The sequence below is a fragment of the Montipora capricornis genome, chromosome 2 (genome assembly GCF_036669925.1).
Source record: "Montipora capricornis isolate CH-2021 chromosome 2, ASM3666992v2, whole genome shotgun sequence".
NCBI classification, from domain to species: domain Eukaryota; kingdom Metazoa; phylum Cnidaria; class Anthozoa; order Scleractinia; family Acroporidae; genus Montipora; species Montipora capricornis.
The window spans coordinates 64,949,598-64,958,164 of NC_090884.1; the positions used below are offsets into that span (position 1 = coordinate 64,949,598).

The 8,567-nt window shown below is 38.4% G+C and overlaps 1 long non-coding RNA gene across 1 annotated transcript; it reads left to right on the top strand.

The window, feature by feature from the left end:
• The first annotated feature begins 7,597 nt into the window (after positions 1-7,597).
• Positions 7,598-8,377, top strand: LOC138031372 (uncharacterized). Its single transcript, XR_011128236.1, has 2 exons — positions 7,598-7,791; positions 7,883-8,377. It is a non-coding gene; the product is annotated as an uncharacterized lncRNA (long non-coding RNA).
• Positions 8,378-8,567: the final 190 nt, after the last annotated feature.

An 8,567-nucleotide genomic window follows, 5' to 3' on the forward strand; every position in this document is an offset into this window, starting at 1 on the left:
GTAGCTGATTGCAACGGGATTAAGGAAAACAAGTTATTTGTTGAAGGACGGAGACAAATTTGAACATGTACTTAACGATTTTAAATTGCAAATTTTTTGCCTTGCTTGAATAAACAATGTCAGTTTACGATCCTATCACCATAATAGCCCAACAAGGTTCAAGCCTTAGTGGATGGAACAAAAATTACAATAGCTTAAGGCTAAACATGCTTTCTTACGGAAATGTTGCTACAGCTATCAAAAAAAGACAAATCAGCGGAGGATTGCAATCTTGGAATGTTCTCTTTATTGTGTGTCCTGACACAATTAATAGACCATACAGAGCAGGAGTCAAACAATTAGCAATGATACGCCCACTCTCTAAGTCCACAGAAGCATGAAAAAAGTTCAGACACAGTGACGATCACGAGGAAATAATCAACTGCTGTGGGAAGTTCTAACTCTGTTGAATCCGTTTGACATGTTACGTCACTGTTTGGAACCGATCAAAGGAGGAAAGAACTGCATGCATGGCAGCACTGCCGTTTCTTTATCCGTGATCGAAATAAACTTTCAAGCATTATTAAAGTTGTGATCTTAGTAGTGAATGTTTTCAATGATAATCAATATATCTTTATCTTTGGATGATACTGCACACAGCCACAAATTAAGGACAACGAGAGTCAATTTGAAGGAAAAAAAAAAACTAATACACATCCGACTGAAACTGATGTCCGATGATGCGTCATGATCCTTCCTGATAAAACTAACTTCGTTGGCATAATGACATCAATATCAAATACTCAGAAAATAAAAACGCGGAAATTCTGTCTTTAAAGAAAGCCTGAATAGATTTTGTGATCTGCTGGGGACCATAATTACAATGAAAGGGTACGAAAATTACTGGAAACAGCGAAACAAGATGTAAACAAAAATAGAACCAGGAACAATGTACTGATTGATTTTCAAGAGTTCCAAACTAGGCTGGAATCCGCATTCTCAATCGTGAGAGGAAGATAACACCCTGGAATAATGAAATTCTCGAAACCATTGATTTTTTTTGTTTAATTTCTAACTCTTAAAATGGAAGCCACAGTAATTCTCTAAATATATTTCCTACTAATGCAAACCCTCATGGAGTTTGCTCCTATAAAAGAGAGGGCGTTCTATGCAGCGACAAACTCAGAGTTCAAAGACTTTGAAGTGAAAAAAGAAAAAAAAAAAGATCGTTGCAGTGCTCTTCAAGGCAGTTCGAATTTAACAGCCTTTCCTGTCTTTGGTTGTCCCAAAATGACTTGTTTCAACTCAAAGGTAGGTAATCCATTGCATGTTGACATTCTACATATTGGCTCCTTTTTAACCAGACCTGTCCAGACGAGCTCAGTTTCTTGCTGGAATATACCTCTAGAATAGCCAATAGATGTAACCAATTTACAACAGAACGCCGTAAATGATTTCGTGCGGCGTTTCGATTCCAAACCGGTTCAATTCGATTCGTTGAAACTGATGGTGACGAAACCTCTGCTAGATTATCTAACTTCCAAATTAATAACGAGATTAGTTAAGTTTTCTTGATTGATTCCCAGTGGATTTATAACCATGAACGTTCTCCTGTCTCACGCACATATCCGGTAACTTACTATTCGTATCTCTTAAACATTTGGCTTACCAGTTCTGAGAATTCTAAAATTACAATTAATAATTAAGAATGAGACCATAGGAAAAGGCTAAACATCTACGTGAGTCTGCGAGCTGATACTCATGTGCAGAGTAAACAAGTTTTGGAGTCGACTTCTCCTGCATCATCATCGTTTAAAACTGAGATAATAGTCAAATGAATTACGTTAATTTAACCCTAGAATTCTCTAACTTCTTTAGGATATCTTAAGAACAGCTTTCGTTGTTCTTTTATGCCTGTTCTCGATGTATGAACACACTGGCGGAATGCCAACGACGTCTGCGACTTTGCAAACTCATCCAATCAACAATGACAAGGATGTGAGTGATGACGCGCGTGACTCTGTTGAGTTCTCCTCTGGGCGGCTATCTCCAAGCGAAGAGAGAACAAGTGGCCAGGGGCAAACACAGGGTAACGCATGTATACTAGGGGAGAAGTTTCAGTTAATCGACGGTACGACAGTTATTAAAACAGTGACCTGCGCAACGGGATGCAAAGAGATCAAACAAATATTTTACCCATCAGAGAGAGACCTTCCTTTGGTGTTTGTCGCGAATTGTAGACCCGGCTAGATAAGACGGGTTGATTACGTTATTGTTACATGTAATTTGTATTAGAATATATTGTTAATCTGTATCAGATTGTCAAGTACTATTGAACTGTTTGTTGATAATGTCAGCTTTTTTTGAGCACGCAGTAAAGTTACATTAACAAGTTTTAACTTTAAAAATTTAAGCTGTACGTATATTGAAATAAACGACTTGTTATAAGGCGAAGTATTGTGGCCTTTGATGCAGCTAATGATCTAGAAGGTTTAGTTTTTTACCTTGAGTAAGACGATGTGCTAGCAGCTTGGCGTTAGGCAAAGGATGAACTGAAATGTATATAGCAGTCCTCGGCATGGCTTACGGCCTGATAACACCGATCGTTTGCTCTGCCCCTTGAGCTAAAAGAACTCCTTCTGATCTATCTGGGTTCCATTTATTCTATACCTGACGGGTTTGGTTTCTTGAGAAATTAGCCCTGTGTCGATGGAAGAGTAACTTGCGTAGCAGGCGGTTTGGTGAATTTCTTTTAGCCTCGCGAAAACCAAGATCGAAGTCAAAAGAGAAAGCGAAGGGGAAGGGGGCGAAAAGAGGGAGCGAGAAACCACTTGCGATGAGCCCTAAAAGCTTTTCGGAATACCATTTCCTATCATGTGTGACGAGCACAGGTTGGATGCCTACTAGCACTGAACCAATCAAAAAGTGCCATGTGTAAACATTGACGGGAATGCATTTCATATTTCGCCATGGACAAAATTTCTAAGATCGAACTGAGATTTCAATCCGGATCGTAATGCATCTATTACCACTCATCGTCCTCACAACCAATCACATTACTTTTCCACTACCAATCACAACACAGACCAGAGCATCACTATATTCGTTTGAATATCAACCGTCAATTGACGCTGAAGATGACTTCCGCTCTGGTTGTTGAAACGTCAGTCACTGTCAACAGTCCTTCTCAGGACTACTTTCACCCAAAACGATCAAATTTGGAGCTTTGTGTTCAAGACTTGTTTGCAGAAACAGCGAATGGAAAAGATACTCATTGAGTTTGGTAAAACGTCAGCCAGCAAGTGCATAAAGTGCTAATCAAAGGTGGGGCCACACCCGCCACAACTCTGCTAACATAAAAAAGGTGTTCTTATAACTTGAAAAGAAAATTGATCAGACTAGATTGAAGTGCCTTGCAGACAATTTTGCCAGCGAGTCACGGTTTAGCGAGCAAAAGTGGTCCACAAAAAAGATCGTGCTTCAGGTTTGGGAAGCAGTGTTAACGCAGTGGTTAGAACACTGGCCTCCACCCAGTGAGCCCCGGGTTCGACTCCCAGGCTCGGTTCAAGGTTCCCAGGTTCGATTCGCAGGCTCTTCCCAGGCTTCCGGGAGGTTTTTCTCCGGGTACTCCGGTTTTTCTCTCTCCTCAAAACCCAACATTTGGTTTGTTTTGGGTCAGTTTGAGTTGATTTTTATGTACATGGTCCCCATTTCGTGTCCTAGCCCTAAAAGGTTAAAGAAAGTTTATTACTTTATTAGGAATCTAGAAATCAATCGTGAAACGTCTTAGTCGGTTTTTGGATCATCGGTCATCCAAATATTCATGTCTTAAAAGCAATTCATTTGGATAATAATTTCATGACTTAAGACTTCAAAAATGCAAAACATTTTAAATTTATTTTTAAAATTTCAAAAAAATCGCATAGTTCTACTATGAAATACATTCATTTGGATTTGATTAAAAAAAAAAATGTCTATAATTTGAGAACGAGCCATACAGATTGTTAAACTCAATTGATGGATTGCAATTTCTAACGAAGAAAAGTTTCCTTATCGCTTGATCGGAACTCCTAGCAAACTTTTATCCACTCAAATTTCAAACTAAGATCATTTGAGAGTGATGTGGAGGTTGCACTAATGTTTGTCGAAGAAATTCATCAAATAACGGAAGACATTTATCAAAAATATTCCTAAATATCCAAGGTTCTTAATTCCGATTCCGCTGTCATTGTCAACAATGCGTGGTAACGCAAGATGTAAAACAAGACTCAGAGTTCCGGACCGATCCTGCCTTTGTTTTAAAATGATTTGTCGTCAGTGTCATCTCTGCGATATACCCAGGAATTTTGTCGCATTTAAATTCATATAAGTCGTCCATTCAGTTCACGGCAGAATGTGAAATTAATTGTGCTTGGCTAGTCTCGATTTAAATGTATACAGGGCGTTTACCAATTAATCCCCCGCACACTGACAAATGTCTCGCTTTTGACTCCCACCATCTGCAATCATTTGCCATAAAACGTCAGTATTAGCAAGAACGTTGCATGCTTATTCACGTGGGATGTGTCTGCCATCTTCCGTTACATGATTATATAGCTAATGCGCGCCAAGGAATGAGAATATGATGCAAAACCGGCCAGCAACCGAGTCATGCTCCGAGTCTTCCCTGAATTGTTACGAGAAAGAGTGATTTCGTACAGTTATTTGGGTACCCATTAATCTAAACGCCTTAACCATCATCCCGTTCATTAAAGGGGCTACAGAACCTATGCGAGAGACTCTTGAGAAGCCAAAAACCTTTCCAGACCTAAGTCATAGTTTCCGAAACCTAGGGAACCCGTACTGAGGCCCCACTGAGGCAACAACGAGCTGACGCCGTGCAACGACTGTGATCACGAGCAAACGTTAGTTTGGTACACGTTTCAAAGAGCATTAAAAGACACTTATTTGTAAAAAAAGGAAATTCTGCTTTAAATCGTAATCCTAACCCTAACCCTAAGCTCACAACTGCGTGGGGGTAATTAGGGTTAGGGTTTAGGGTCTAGAATTATCACCACGAACCGACGAAACCATCAATTCCGTTGTTTGAAAGCTTGACAGGTCAATACCGTGATGATGACGGCCTTTCAGATGACACCCATTTGCATCTTATTAAAAGAAAAGGACGCTAATTACTATTAATGCCCACATCCTTTTCATTTGTAGCAAATTGGGAAGCTTATAAACTTATAACTTTTGATCGCTAAATAGGAAACGAGATAGGACCAGAATGTCGAAACATGGGCTCGCTTCAAAATTCCAACTTTGTTTGTCACATTTAAATTATATCATGCTAAACCAGAGTAGCAAACTAAGTCTGATTGCCAACCTGCCTGTAATGTGAACCTTAACTTACGATAGACATTTGTCTTTTCTCGATTTAATTGTCTCAGTATAGAAAGGAGAAGACAGTTTACTGAGAGACATGTGTTCCCTCGCATACCGACAAATACCTCTCTTTTGGTTCGCAACGTCCTATTTGCCACAGAAAGTGGCTAAAGTGGCGGTAAGATCCATCATTTTAAAGCTTAGATTGTCTTAAAGAAGTGACGAAAGAAAAAAAGCAAGAACTCTAACATCCCATATTCCTCTTGAGCTGATGTTTTCGTAACATCTCTCTCTCAATATCTCTCTCTCTCTTCCTCTTTCTCTCGTCTTATTCCGTGTTTGCTGTTTCGCGTACATAAAACAGAACGTTTATCAAAAAAAAAAAAAAAAAAAAAAGAAGTAACGGAATGAAACAAACGAATAAAGTGAGGCCAAGAATGACATACACCGTACTTTTAAGCTGCGATCGAGTGGAAGTCCTTGAGTGCTGAGAAACGTTGCACCCAAAGTGATAATCATAACTGGCGCCGGTGAGTGCGCATATAAAGGAATCGAAGGTAACAAGATGGAAATAGGTTAAGCTGGGGTGCAGTATATATGTGCAAGTTATTAAAATGCACGACTATGAATTACAGTTCAAAACCTATTCAGAATGAATGAGAAACTTTACATTATAAGTGAAAGAGATAATTATAACAAAGCTCTTCTTTTCTTTTTTTTTTACGCTTCCCATTTTTTTAATGAACCAAGACTTTTGTTTTGGAATAACTTTGGAAGGAAGGAGCATTTCAGTGAATGCACTGACATTTGACTAGTGTTGATAGTTCGGGTCTTCGAAAACGGATGATTTGTACACCATTTGTTTTCATTAAAACTTGGCGGCTGTACTTGGTTCTCTTTTCTTAAAACAGCAATATCTGATAGTTAGAATTAAAGTGGCAAGAGAATAAGTGCTAAATTATTACAAGCACTCAACAAACGCAGATACAGCTGCTTTGATGTAAGCATTAACTATCCATTAAAGTAACATAGGCACTTGGTGAGAGTCTTTCTTGTAAGAGTAACGAAAAAGTGAAGGTGACACGAAATAACAAATTTAGGGAAAAACTACTTTGAGTTCTACACATAAATTTACACCTTTCCATCGAGGGATATATTGACAGTATTACAAATGGCATTATTTTCAACGATAAACAGACGGATGACATGAGAAGTAGTAGACAGAGTCCATTTGCATTGTGATAATATAATAACAGGCCCTTTGCAGCTGGTGATCACATAGTACAAAAACCGCCACACTGGAGAGCATATTGCGCATTGGGACTTCTAAAACAAAGCCACTTAATTTAAATTTTCTTTGTTTTAGATGTCCCAGTCCGTAATTTGCTCTCCTGTATGGCGGTTTTTGGACCATGTTATCGCCAGCTGCAAAGGGCCAATTACACTATGCTATAATCTTTGCTCTAGCTGAGACAGGAAGTTTGACAACATGATGAGTTATAATGGGCGGATTGTTTACGAGTCGGTACTCTAATCGTCAGGAACGCGAGAATCACGCTATGGATTTTTGTTTCAGTGTGGGGATCTACTTATCGCTCAAACTTAGACCGTATTGTCACTCTACAAGAAAAGGTTGTCAGAATCGTATCAAAGGTTTTTTGCGATTCCCACACTAAAAATTTACTAAAAGAACTCAATATTCTTAGATTTCAACTGAACGATATATTCTTTTCAAATTGGAAAACTTATGTTTCTCTTTACTAAGTGATTACTTCCTTATGCATTTGGCAATATGTTTCAGTTTGTGTCTCAGAGACACTCCTGTAATACAAGAAATTCTCGTAATTTTTATATATTCCCGTGACGAACTAATATAAGGCAATTTTCAGAGAGATTTCGAGGACCAAATTTCTTTAGTTCTCTTTCACCTGAAATCCATAACGCTGATAGTGTTGAGTTGTTTAGAAACGGCTCAAGGATTATCTTTTCTTGTGATCTTATTTACTGGTTTTTAGTTGACGAGCTTTGCGTGTGTGTGTTTAAAAAAAAGAGAAAAATTAAATAAATGAAATAAGCCTTCTGGTTTCTTTATGAGCTTCCAGCCACTAAATGACTTTAGTAGCATATCATTTTTTGCCACTTATTAAAGACATTTGAATAACGCTACTCTATAATCAGAATTAAAATTAATATAAAAAGTAAAGTTATGTATTACCCAGCCTTAAAAACTGGAAGTACGACTTCGTTTTTTACACAATAAACGGTTTTCAACATCTCCACCAAATATTGAAAATATCAATAATTGGAAACATATGGTTCGTCATGTGACTGAAGTCTATAACTTACACGGCTGCAAAAACCACGAAACGCCCAGTTTGGGTGATGTAAATAAATAGTCTGGAGTGACGAACCGATTCTGAGTCAAGAAAAGGGAAAATGAATACAGTAAGTTAACAGCAGGTTATAAGTCAAATAGCAAAGGCCTCTTTCGACGTTCAAAAACGTATCTTTTATGTTTTCGTTTAACGACTCACAGGTTGGCATCTTCAAGGTATTTGTTATACTGTCCTTTTTCACCGCAAAGTTGCATGGTAGACATAACAGAGCTTTGGTAACGAACAAAAGAAGAGCGACAATTGAAGACGACTTCCTGTCAGAGTCAACAAGGCGAAAGAAACCAAACCAACAAGATTGTGACTATGAGAGAATTTTAACGAATGCCATCAGACAGAAACCGTTAAATGACTGGGAAAAGGACTGTGTATGTATTTTAGGTAAATTATGCTGCGATGGGGACCCACATGGATTCAAGACCCCTAAATGCAATGAATGTAAAGATTGCATTTATGAAAACAAATTGCTAAATTAAGTTCTTCGTACCACAACAGCTTTCTTACCAGATAATAACTGAGCGATAGGACCAAAGTTTATTTGTCTGTCGAGGTTAATTTTATCCAAGCTGTAAGAGTACACGCAATCACAAAAAGCCCTGTCATTGTAAACAATAAAAGCAATATATTAGAAATTGGTATCTTTGTATTGTCAGTTTGTGCGTGTGGGTGTTTTTGTTGCGTTTGTTGAAGGAGAACGCATCCTAATCGTGACACTGAGTCCCACAATATTTTTCACGGATATCGATTGGGACGCCATACTATTTCAGCTTTTGGAAGCCATCTTGGACTGGCTGCCTGGAACTCATTGCCTCGATTTCATATGATTAT